This window comes from Hydra vulgaris, chromosome 07, assembly GCF_038396675.1.
Source record: "Hydra vulgaris chromosome 07, alternate assembly HydraT2T_AEP".
Taxonomy (NCBI): Eukaryota; Metazoa; Cnidaria; class Hydrozoa; order Anthoathecata; family Hydridae; genus Hydra; species Hydra vulgaris.
Genome location: NC_088926.1, coordinates 1510515 through 1524879, shown reverse-complemented (window position 1 = coordinate 1524879; position 14365 = coordinate 1510515).

Below are 14365 nucleotides of genomic sequence, written 5' to 3'. Positions count from 1 at the left end.
TAGCTCTGTTGGATAATCTTTGTAGATAATTTTGAAAAAATCCAACATATTTTGTCTCAAATCATAAGGTCTTTTCAGCATATTACCTCTAGAAAGCCATCTCACCTCAAGTATAATAATGCAGACCACCATATTCAGAATCATTTTTAGCAAGAAAAGCCTCAAATTGCCTACTTTGTAATGCACTGGACTTAATGCTGTTTATTGCTTTAACTGCTACAGACATTACATTTTCCACATCCATAGTCTTTGCTGTTTAATTTTGCTGATGAATAATACAATGCAGCTTAATTAATGACAAGTTGTTTTCTGCCATTTCATTTTCCAGTCTGGAAACAACACCCATTTTTTTTCCAATCATTGAGCTGCCACCATCGGATGTAATTGAAATTAATCTGTTGTAAGTCAAGTTAAACTTTTTAAAAACTTTCTTCATGGCAAGAAAAATGTCTTCTCCTGTTGTTCTGCCTTGCATAGGATAGATGTCAAGTAGTTCTTCAGTAACAAGAAAATCATTATCAATACCACGAATAAAAATAGCTAATTGAGCAGTTTGTGATATATCAGTTGATTCATCAATAGCTATTGAATAATACTGAAATGCTTTTATTTTTTCAGTCAATGACAAACTCAGATCATCAGCAATATCACATGTTCTTCGTGTAATTATTTGTCTTGAGAGGGAGATATTTTTTTAAATTTTCAATTTTTCAGGACAAATGTTTTTGAACACAATTTCAAGAGATTCCTCAATAGTTTCCCCATCACTGAATGGTTTACAATTTTTAGCTAAAAGAAGACTCACTTCATATTTTGCAATAGCAGCATTTTCTGTTTCAGTGTTGTTCAAATAACTTGTTTTTCAATTTAATTGATTTTTCTTTCCGCACCTCGTTGACAAACTGATTATAAGTTTTTGAATGTTTTGTATCATAGTGCCTCCTTAAATTATATTCTTTGCACACTGAAACCGGTTCATTACATTTTAAACATACTAGCACTGAATTACATTCAACAAAAAAGTATTTAGTTTGCCATTCATTATTAAATAAACGACATTCCTTGTCGATTTTTCGTTGTTTTGATTTTGAAGATGCCATTTACAATTAAAAAACGCAAATGGTAATTGCCGGCAGTGCCGGAAATTAATCCTGCGATTAATTGCCGGCAGGATTTTTTTAATATATTTTTAATTATTTAAAGCGATTGTTTTTTTATAAAAAATATTTTAAAATTAATTAATTTATAAATTTAAATACTATATAATTTATTAATATTATATATGTTTATAGTTTTTTTTATTATCTTTACAATTAACTGACGGGCCGGATAAAAGGTTGCTGAGGACCGGAGTTGGCCCGCGGGTATTATTGTGGCCACCCCTGCCCTAAACATTTGCCCTAACACGGCGTCCAAAATTCAAAGCCCAAATACCTATTTTGAAACCTTTTTTACAGATCTACATAGCGAACTAAAATTTAATGGTCCAAGTTATGATGATCTCGAAGCTGCAAAAAACTCTGGAGAGCTATTTTCACTTTATAACTACAGACCCATTTCAATCTTTTCAGTCTAAACATCAGTTTTAAACGTCTAGAACAAATAGTTTACAATAAATTATATAAATATCTAACTAATAACAATATTTTGAATAAAAAACAATTCGGATTTCAAAAGCAACATTCAACCGAACATGCGATATTAGATCTCTTAAATAAAATAAATATCTCTTTTGATAATAAAAAATTTGTTCTAGGAATCTTTATCGATCTATCAAAAGCATTCGATACTGTTGATCATGCTATATTGCTTAAAAAAATGGGAAAACGTATCATTAAAAATATTGCTTTACAATGGTTTGAGAGCTTTTTTAAAATAGATAGCAATCTGTTATTACTGATATAAATACCCATTCAAAATTGCTCAAAATTAAATGCAGAGTTCCCCAAGGTTCCAATCTAGCTCCATTACTCTTCTTGCTATACATCAATGATCTTTCAAATTTCTCAAACAAACTTGATGCCATAATGTTTGCAGATGATACTAATTTATTTTATTCGTCTACTCCTATCACAGAACTCTTTGATTTCAAGTATTAAGTTTTTCAAGTATTGAACTTGAAAAGCCTAATATTTGGTTTAAATCAAACAAATTATCTTTGACTACAAAAAAAAACAACTAAATTCTATTCCATTCTAATCAAAGAAAAAAATCTATACCAAATATATTATCATTTCTGAAAAAAGAAAATAAAATTATTGAAAGAACCAAAGCAACAAAATTTTTAGGGATACTTATCGATGAGAATATTTCATGAGAAGTCCACATAATACTTTTAAATACTAAAATAAGAAACAACATTTGTATGCTTTACAAAGCTAGACCAATATTACCCCAAAAAAATCTAAAGTAACTTTATTTCTCTTTCATTCAAACCTTTAATACGTATGGTAATATAGCATGGGCAAGTACCTATAGATCTAACCTAGTGGCACTCTATCGACATCAAAAACATGCTGCAAGAATAGTATTTAATAAAGATAAGTTTACTCATGCTGAACCTTTGCTAAAACTTCTCAATGCACTAAACGTCTATACAATTAACATCTATCAAAATTTGTTGTTCATGCTTAAATATAAACTTAAACTTTTTTTTTTTTTTCAGGTGCCCTAAGAAGTCCTAACGGTCTTGTCACAGAGCACCGCGGAAGTGCATTTAACCAGGAAGTTCACACCTCCTTCCTTACCGTGACGCGAAAATATGTCCACTGCGCCACGGCCGCAGTGGTTATTAACACTTATTGTGTGTTTTTGATAATCATGTATAGGAAAAATTTAAAACTTTAAAAAAATATTGGTTCCTCTTTTCGTCTTTCGTAATGTCTTAATGTAAATATTCGGACTCAAAGGAACATTTCTAAATATAATATATTAACTTCTCCCACCACATTTTTCAAAAGAGTTTTTTTCAATGCAATAGACATAGATATTACACTTGAGGAATAGAAAATTTCAATGTACCAAATAAAAAACAAAACTATCACGTTTCTCTATTTCGTATCGCCTCTACCTCTACAACAAGCCCTTACCTCCGCAACAAAATAATATCTAAAAATACTACAATTACAAAACTACATTAACTAAAATAACTAAAAAAAAAAAATAACTAAACAAATAACTAAAAAAAAAAAAACCTAAAAAATTAACATCAAAGCAAAGTATATCTTTGATTTTTTTATATTTTGTACATGTCTGTCAATATATTAAGTATAACAAGCCATGTAACTATATATTTATGTGTATCAAATACAGCTCTTTTCTCTTTTTGATTATATAATAGCTTTTTATATGTGACTCTAATGTCACCATGAGACTTAAGTAAATTAGTATATTGTGACTTTAATATCACCATAAGACTTAATAAATTAAGTTTACAAAAATATCTCAACTAAAAGCAATTTCTTGATGACAAGACAACATGGTCTTCTTATTTTTTTACTTTTTTTCCTTTCTTCATGGAGAAGCATAGCTGAAGAGTATCCAATGATCCCCTTTATTACGTTTAAAAAAAAAAAAAAAATTTATACAAATGCAATAAAGGGGAGAACGGGGCACAATGAAAAGTCTTAAGAGTTTGCGGCAACCACATGGTAAACAGTTATTTCTAGAGCTATGTTTTGACAAAAAAAATTATATTATTTAATGTAATTAGACCTGCGAGGGGTCGAGTTTTTTTTTAATTTTATTTTATGAGAAAGTAGTTTATTAGTTTTTATGTTAGTTCAATTTGTCGGTATTCGGTAATATGTCGGTATTCGGTAACTTGTCGGTATTCGGTAAATAACATTTTTTTGTAAACTATAATCCGTTAACTCTTTACTTTATTAAATAAAACCATTAAAAAACAAGTTGATACTAAAAAATAAAGCAATTGTTTTCTATTTGTAAGTACAGGGTAACTTGATATAGCACTTGTGGGGGACTAAAACTGTTGAATAGTACTCCATTGTGTCATAAGCAATCCTAAAAGTTATTTCTTTCAATATTTTAAGTCAGTTTATAAGAGATTTAGGTAAATATAAAACTAGGAGATCTAATTTTAATACAAAGCCTTTATTTATTGACGCTTATGAATGACATTTAATACGATAAACTCTGCTCTACTTATCGATTATAAAAATTATTCAATTATTAAATCAAATAAAAATTTAAGGAGGTAGTACAGTAATTAAAATTGAAAAAAACGTTTTTTCAAAAGTTCATTTTTATATCAATAAAATCATAGAAGATTCCTAATTTTTTGTTGGATTGCAAAAATTACTTTGGAATCTACATTTAATCTTTGTTTAAAATGATTCAGTATCAATTTTTATCCATAGCAACGCTTTGATTTTTCCGTTGCTACGCATTCTTGCAACAAAACTATACCACAAAATGCAATCAAAACACCTTTATACTGACTGTATAAAACAAATTATTGTTATTAAGCTATTGCTTCTTGTTTATTGACTTAATTTTTGCGCGTTTATTGCGCACAAGATAGCTATTTGTATTATTTTACGTTTTTGTCAAGATCTGTGACTCTACACCTTAGTTTTTTTTAATATCTTGTTAAAATAAAAGTGCTATGGATGTATTATTAAAAGAAATATCGTCAAAAAAGCTTTACCAAATGTAAAATCAATGTTTCATAAAAACACGCCCTGCCTTGGGGCTCTTGGTTGAGTAGAGGCTAGAAATCGTGTCTCGATAAAAATACTCATCTTAGACATATGTTAAACGCATTCAGCAACGGTCTTGTAGAAGGCCTCCTAGGCAAAGACTTAAAGGGTAAACATATTCTATTTGTTGACCAGCCTTGCATCTCTTCTTCATCTATTAAGGTGGTGAAGATGTATTTTTAAAACATTGTTTCCAGTTTTGGATGTTGAATGATGGATCTTTTTAACTCAAATCATAGTTTTGCTAGTGTCTCTGTTTTTATGACTAGGCAAATCATTCTATTATCTCCTAATGAGGGTTTAAAACTCAGTTCTGTGGTTCTAAGGCCGGCTCTGTGGTAGCTCTCAGAGCGGCTAATTCCATCAACAGCTGTAAATTATCAGAGTACTAAAAGTGCCATGTTGCGCATGGTGGTGTCCCTGTTTTTCGAGGCCACGTTTGGAGCTCTTTGTTACAGCTTAGGGTTTATTAATAGTAATGAGACAATTGCTAGGGCTATTAAATAGTGTACTGAGTACTGTCTATGCTTTGAGTCAAGTTCTTTAAAAAGGGCATTTGGGCATTTACATTCGTAAGAACTGGGCATTTACATTCGTAAGAACTCACCCATTTGTCGGGAAACTAGGTTTGAATCCACAGACTATTCTTTCGTGAGCTTTCGCTTAGCCAATACTATTGTTTTTGGTGACTTTAATGCTCAGTACACTGAATGGCTTGGCTCTAGTGTCAATGACTCTGCAGGCATTATGGCCCTCAGCTTTTGTCTTTCTCAATCTCAAATAGTCAACTTTCCAACTCGTTTTCTAGACAACCCGAATCGTTTACCTTTTCTTCTCGACCTATGTCTTGTTTCTGATCCTAATCAGTGCTCAGTTTCTCCACATTCACCCTTAGGCTCTTTTGATCACGGTTTGATCTCTCTAAAACTATTATCTCATTCTTCTTCATCATCATCAGAATTCCCTTATCTTTTACAACTATGTTAAAGCTGACTGGGACTTCTTCCGTGATTTTTTTTCGTGATGGCCATTGGTTAGAAAACTTTCGTCTTCCTGCTGACAAATGTGATTCTTACATAACTTCGTGGATTCAGGCTGGCATGGAATCTTTTATTCCCTTTTGGCGTTTACAAGTCAAGCCTCACTCTTCTCCTTGGTTTACCTCACATTGTGTTACTGCAATTTCCAATCGAAACTATTACTTCTATATCTATCAGAAAAACAATTCTCCAGAAAACAGACGTCTGTTTACTATTGTTTAAAACCATTGTAAAAAGGTTTTGTCTAACGCCAGAGGCCCGGTATTCTCAGGTCATAAAATCTCGTATTTCATTACAAAAATCAGGCTCTCGTGACTTCTGGAGAATCTCTAACAGTATAAATAATAAGGGCAAGTCTATTATTCCACCTCTCCTGTGCGGTTCTAATTTTGTCACCTCACCTAAAAACAAAGCTGAATTGTTTGCTAAGAACTTTTATCAATATCATCTATTGATTCCACTAGTTGCGTTCTACCTGAAATTGCTGACAAACAGGTTGATCCATTGCTTGACATTCGTATTACTCCAGCTTCTGTATCTAAAGTGATTTCCTGCTCAGACTCTTCAACAGCTTGTGGTCTAGACAACATACCTATTGTAGTCTGGCAAAAGTGTTCTCCAGAGCTTTTGTCCATACTTTCAAACTATTTAACAAGTGCCAATCGGAGTTTTGTTTTTTGGCATGCAAGAAAGCGGCATCTGTTATCCCTATTTTAAAAAATTTTGGAGAGCAATCTGACTCGTCTAACTACTGTCCCATTAGTCTTCTTTCTATTATAAGCAAGGTTTTTGAATCTTTAATAAACAAACACTTATTCTCTCATCTTGAATCTATTAACTTATCTTCTGATCATCAATATGGATTTCTTCTTACGCGGTGTATCTGGTAACATCTTTAAAATTATTGAATCCTTCTTTTCCAATCGTAGTACAAAATTTGTCCTCGATGGACAACACTCTTCTTCATATCTTGTAACTTCAGAGGTTCCTCAAGGTTCTATCCTCGGCCCTATGCTCTTTTTAATTTACATTAATGATCTTCCAGGTGTTCTCACTTCTAAGGTGGCATTGTTCGCTGATGATACTACCATTTATTCTTGTCACGATAAGAAGCCAACACTCTCTGATTGCTTGGAGGGGACATTGAGCTTGAAAAGGATCTCACTTCTGCTACAGCATGGAGCTCGCAGTGACTTGTGAACTTTTATTATAAATAAATATATTATAAATATCTTTTATTATAATATATTATAATTAATTATAATTATAATTATAATTATAATTATAATTAATTGTAATTGTAAATATAGTTGGATCTGGTCTTGCCGCCACCCTCCACCCATTATCACATTGTTGTAATCTTGCTTTTCTTTCTCTTTTTTACATATACTATAATAGGCACTGCTCTAAAGATCTAGCGTCTCTTGTGCCATCTACTAAAATTCATTCTCGTGTTACTCGTCATTTAATTAAGTCTCATCCTTTTTCTGTGACTGTTCCTTAGTGCTCCAAAAACTCTATTCGCCTAGTTTTTTTCCTCGAACATCAGTTCTTTGGAACTCGCTTCCTTCATCTTGCTTTCCTGATTCATATAATTTGCAATCTTTTAAGTTGTCTGTCAATCGTTATCTTGCTCTATAAACTTCATCTTTTCTCTTCCAGTAACTTCCAACTCTAATAGTTATTGCTTGCAGCCTTGTTGGAAGAGAATAGATAATGCCGCCCGGCGGAAAAGTAACTTTCTGCCGAAAGGTCGACTTTTTAGGGAGGCAAAAGCGGTTGGCGGCGGCTTCCCAATCAATCAAGTTTATGGAGCAAAATAACAAGGCGGAAATATTTGCCTCCCGCCGGCGGACGTAATGAAAAATATTGCTCATTTGCAATTAAATATTAACTAGAAACAAATGTTAAATATTTGACATCAAGTTTCATTTTATATGATTATTTACAAAAGTTTTGAGTATTTAAAAAAAATGTAATTTTTTTTTAAACCAATAAATTAAGTAGAATTAATAAGTAGTTTTATTATTCAAAACAAAAGTTAAAAGTTGGAAATTTTACTTCTATGTCATTGGCGAATATATCTTTTTTTTTTTTTTTTTTTTTTTCAATTTTTATTTTAGGTGCCCCAATAATTACTTAAGGTCTTGTCACAGAGCACCGCGGAAGTGCATTTAACCAGGAAGTTCACGCCTCCTTCCTTACCGTGACGCGAAAATTTGTCCAGAGCTAGTTTCGAACCTGGATCTCCTGCTTATAAAGCAAGCGCTCTAACCACTGCGCCACGGCCGCAAATCTTTTTTTTTTTCTTTTTTTTTGACAAAAAAAAAGAAAAAAAAAATTATAATAAGTAATTATACTGACTGATTTTGGTTTGAGTTTTTAAGAACAAGTCGACATGCTAAAATTTTCATCTATTTTATCATTTGCTATAACGTTAAATACTTATTTTTAATAATTGGATATTGTAAAAGTTATTAAAAAAATATCCGCTAATGTTTATTAAAAATTTGCGATATTTGTATTACGCAAATAGTTTTGTCAAATTACAACAACAACAACAAAAAAATTGTAAACTTTAAATATATATACTTTTTTAAATATTATTTATATTTTACTGTATACTTTTAAAACGTTTACAAATATAGACTTATCTACTTTTACATGTTTTAAAGTTTTAAGCAATTAAAAGTTTAATCGTTTAAAAGTTAAAAATTTATTCGATAGTCCTAGAAAAACTACCGCTCTAACAAAATTATAATAGTAGTTACAAAAGTAGTCATATCTAACATTTGTTCTCAGTTAATATTTTAATTGCTCGTTAACTTAAAGACAAACGTACAATTATTTTTCATTACATCCGCCGGCGAGAGGCAAATATTTCCGCCTCCATTTTGGCGGCCGCAGCCAGCTGGGAGGCAGAAGCTATTGAGGGCGACCTCCAAATAGTTTTTCCTCCAAAATTTCTTCTGGAGGCGGCCACCATTCGCCTCCGTCTCTATATTAGCGTTGGCCCCCAAAACATTTTGCCTCGAAAAAAAACTCTGACTACGGTCGCAAATAGAAAGGCGGAAGCCACTGGAGGCGGAATAAAGAAAATTTTGCCGCTTAAAATTAATTAATAGGCAGCCGCCGTCTGCTGCGGAAGAAAAGTGGAGGCAAGAGTATTTACATCGTTTATCAACACAAGTTGGAAGCAAAGATGTTAAAAAAAAAAGTGATAGAAGGGTTTATATTTCTAAAGAAACCACTGCTATACTTTCAGACTGAAAGTTCAATTGCAAAATTTTCTATGCTCATCCTCCTCAGATAAGTTGTCGGACAAAAAAGTTGTACAGGATTTTTTTAATATAAATTAGGGTTTTAACTTTATTATGAGATTTATTTTACCTTAAAAACATAGTTATGCTTCTTAAATGACTAGAATGTGAAGATTTTGTAAATTTACATTTTATTTCTTCTAAAAAACTAAGCCAAGATATTGGACTATTAACTTGTCGCAATGGTTGCTAATGAGAAACTATTTATTTATCTACTACTATTGCTAAAAAGAACTCTAATGCACGACAAAATGATCTAGTTAAACGTAAGTGTGTTTGGCATAAACCACTTGACATAAACTCTAATGTTGTAGCATTTCGTGAATTAGGTAAAAAGTTGCCACTAGTTTTGTATGTGCACCAAAAGGTTCATGGTACAAAATCTAAAAAATTGGCTGGAAAAATGACATATATTTGAATTTTTTTATTCTAGCTGTTGTGTACACTATCAAACCAATACTTATAGTCATTTCTTCTGACAACTTTCCTGAAAAATATTTACATGGAAAAAAAAATAGAGTTCCAATGAATCGCTAAATCAAATTATACGAGATGTCTAACTCTATACATGTTGATAGAATTGCTATAAGTATTGAAGTAGGATCAGCTGTTCTAAATTCTATGATGGTCAACAATTTTTAAATAACTTTTTTAATGAGTTTGGAATGATATTTAGTAACAATGGTCAAAATTGTAGTTTTATGTAAGGACACCAAACAAGTCTCGGAAGCAGAAAAGCATTGTAACCATTAAACAAAATCGAGAAAAGAAATGTTTGTAGAAATACAAAATAGTTTTTGAGATCAAAATAAAACATCAGTTGGTGTAATGTAAAAAAGTGAAGATTTTTGAACTTTGTTTCTTTTACTTGCATTTTTCTCAAAATCATGTTTTTTAGGCTGGCGACGGAGATATTTTCAAAACTAATTATCAAATTGATTTGAAATTTGGCCCACTTATTTATTGTATTAATATTTACAACATACGCTAGAATAATCTTTACTGCTTCTCTCGTTTAGTATTTTTGAAAGATTTTGTGCCCTTAAATTACCCCATTTTTTGCCCAAATTTACAAAAATGCTAATATTTATCGAGTTTTGGACCTAACTTAAATCTTTTAGTTCACAACACAATGACACATTTATCACCAGCCAAAATTTCAATCATAAATTATGAGCGGTTGCTACAAAATCTTCGTCGTCCTTTACCCCATTTTTTGACCTTTAATAAATAATAAATCAAAAAAAATTTTTTCAGCTTTTTTATAGTATATTATCTAATTAGAGAAAAAAAAAACATTTGTAAAAGTTGAATACAAATTTATTTGTTTATGCGGTACAATGATCGCAAAAAGTGACCAACGGAGCCGTCCAGTTATGTAGACCTGGGAGATGTGAATATAGAAGTAGATTGTAGATGACGTCATAGGGTAAGAATCATGAATAGAAATTTTTTTTCTAATTTCTGTACACTACCACCTTAAAAGTTCAATTTTAAATAAAACTTAATTTTTTAAAATTATCTTTGATGATAATTATAATATTAAAATTAAGTTTTCTATTTTTGTTTATAGTTATTTTCCAGTATTACTTTTTTTTTTTTATCAGTTATTTTGTTTTTGATTTTTAATATCTTTTAAAATTACGCTCTTGAGGAGTGTTTGATTAGTGTTGTGACCAAAACAAAAATTGTAACTAACTTAACTAAAAAAAACCGTAACTAAAATTACCCGACTAACTCTTTAGTCTAACTAAAATTAGTCGACTAACTTTTTAGCGTAACTAAAATTAGTCGACTAACTTTTTAGCGTAAATAAATTAGTCGACTAACTTTTTAGTCTAACTAAGTTTTGTCGACTAACTTTTTCGTCTAACTAAATTTAGTCGACTAACTTTTTAGTCAACTAAATTTAGTCGACTAAGTTTTTAGTCTAACTAAAATTAGTCGAATAACTTTTTAGTCTAACTGAACTTAGTCGACTAACTTTTTAGTCTAACTAAATTTAGTCGACTAAGTTTTTAATTTGCGAAAAATATATTGTTACTTTTACCCAAAAAATGCTTATTTAAAATCTTGTTATGTGTTAGTTGTGAAGTGGTTTGAGCGCCATTTTTTTAATAACAATTTGCCTTAAGTTACAATTTAGATCTCCATGGCATCTTTTTCAAAGTTGATTTTCAGAGTTTTTCAAGTTTTTGGAGAAGACTTTTTTTTCTCAAGTTTGCGAGATATACACTTGGAGTTTTGTAATAGTAAAAAAACTGTATCCAACTACTCCCCCCTTATTACTATGTACTTGTTAAGACTTTCAATGAAAAGCGGTTTAAATCTGGATTTTTTCAATTTCTAATTAAAATGAATCATAAACTATTAGAAAAAAAAATGGTGCCATATTTTTGAAATGTGTTGTATGCAGAAGCTTTTTCGGATTTCTTTTATATAAGACCAGCAGTCATTTTTTGAGGTAATAATACCTAATTTATTTTGTTTTACACTCATAAAACGCAGTTTTTACAGTGACGACAATATGGTTGTTAATGTTAGTAACAATTACACAGTATAGAAATAATAAAAACAATAGTTGCGTAACAATTTGTTACGCAATTAATGTTTTTTATTATTTCTATATTGTGTAATTGAATATATATCTTGTTCAACACTCAATTTTTTTTTAAATTATTATTAAAATGCTAATAACTAATTATGTTCTACTAACAATTTTTAAAACCAATTTTTATTTAATTCAATAAAAGAAAATGCAGGGCAATACAAGGTACAAAGAAAACATTTTTATTATTGTCACAAATTATATTACGTATTTTAAATTTCTTAAAAACAATAAATTTTAATGAATGTCTTTAAGTTGATTTATTTGTCTTAATTCATATTATGTTCATATAATTTCTCAACACAACTTAAAATAATTTAAGGAATGTCTTAACTGACACCTCAAAGTAATGGTTTCCCGCTATATATTAGATAAACCGTTATTCTCAAAAATATATTTAAATTTACTTTAAGAAATTGCATTTTTAAACTATGTCGAAAAATAATACGTTTCCTCCAATTGAATATGCTGCTCCAATATCTGATTTGATAAATCTGATGAAGAAAAGGTTGGATAAAAGAAAGACTATAGATGAACAAAACCCTGCAGATCATAACGATAGCAAAACAAGTTCAAGTTTTTCATCCGGTCAAACAGAAATTGAAGTTTGAGTATCAAGTCCATTGAAGAAGCAGCTAAAACTACATACAAATATTACTCAATTGAGGAGGAAACATCAAAATAGATATGCAATCAATGTAATAGTAACAGATCTAAAAAGTACTCTGTAAAACATCAAAGAGTATATTAGATTACCATCTTGAACATGATCACGAAATAATAACGCCGAAAAAAAACGAACTATGAGTGGCTTGTCAAAAGAAGTTAGCGATAAGATTGATAGAGCTCTTTTAATTTTCATCATTGCCTGTTGTCTTCCATTTATGTTGGTAGAAAGTAATGCATTTAAAGAATTTGTTTGTGTTTAAATCCAAAGTATAAAGTACTTTGCCGAAAAAAGTTAAGATCTCTTTTAACTGATTTATATCGAGAAAAAGTTGAACTTTTGAAATCAAAATTATTACCAATTAAAGTTTTATCTATTACTACTGACGGATGGACGTCCTGTCAAAACTATAGTTACATATCTCCAACTGCACATTTCATTTCTGACAAAACAAATTTCATTAGTTTTTGTTTGGGCTTTGCATACCTTAATAGCCGCCATGATGCAGATAATTTAAAAGAGGCTTTGCTAAAAATCATAGAAAAGTTCAAAGTGGATGATAAAATAATGAGTATAAAATAATGATAAAATAATGAGTATAGTATCAGACAACGCCTGTAACGTACGCAACTGTCTAAATTCTTTAAAAGTTTGTTTAAACATTCAACCAATAAGATGCATGGGACATGTTTTGCAATTAGTTGTTAAAAATATCATAGATTTAGTTGAAGAAGGTGAAAAAGATAGTTCGTCGAAATACTTTTTCATTGCAAGAACATTAACTAAGTGCAGGAAAATTGTTACATCTTTCAATCATTCTTCTTAGCTTAATAATTTATTAGAGGAAAGTCAAATACGACAAGGTGTCGAAAAAAATCACATACTTCATTTTATTCAAGATGTGAAAACTCGTTGGCACTCTACGTTTCTCATGGCAGAGCGAATGCTTAAGCTTCACTCCTACGTAAAAGATATCTTTAATTTGAAACAAAAATACAAAGATATGAGAAAATATTTACTCGATGAAGATGAAATGGTTAACTTAAAAGAAACGGTAAATGCTTTATTAAGCTTTAACCAAGTAAGTGTTTTACTATCTGGCGATAGGTATGCAACGTGTTCTTTAATTATTCCAAGTATAAAGTACCTTGAGAAGCAGCTGAGTATAAATAAAAGTGAAACTCCTCCTTTAATTGTAATATTGAAATCACATTCGTTAGAATCTTTACAAACTTACAAAGATTCATATGAATTAGAGAATAATTCCTTTTTATTGTGTGCCACTTTTTTGGATCCAAATATAAAAGTTTTCAATTCTTTGAAAAGTACGAAAAAAAGAAATATTCAAAAGTTGTGAAAGAATTTTTGTCAGATTTTTATCTCGCAAAAAGAGTTGGTGAAATAATTTCAATTAAAAAGGTGACAAAGGAATCAAAAAAATTTAAGTTGTTGTTTGAGGATGAAGAAGATGATTCCGGAAGTGATAGTGACAAAAATGTAACCTTAGATTTAAAAAAAGAAATCAGTGAATATATAAGATTGTCAGTGCACGAACAAAATGTTTTAGAGTTTTGGCATCAAAATCAATATGTTTTTCCAATATTGTATTGCATTTCAACGATAATTTTATGTACACCTGCTACCAGTGCACCAAGTGAGCGCCTTTTTTCTGACGCATTAAACGATTTGTATGCAAAGCGAAACAGGTTGGCGGCTGAATGTTTTCAAATGTTGATGTTTTTGTGCGAAAACCTGGAATTTTTTAATTTGGTTTAAAATTAGTGCAATTTAATCAATGTAATACGGAAATATCTTGTTGTAATAATTATTTTTGAATTTATTTTATTGCTCTTAAATAAAAACTCCTAAATTTAGAACTTGAACTGTTTTATTTTAAAAACAATCAAACAAGGTTGCAACATGTTTAAAAAATGATTTAATAAAGTTGTTGCTCTCATGTTCGGGGCGGGGGGGGGGGGACCACAGAAACTTGAGGGCTTTTATGTTTC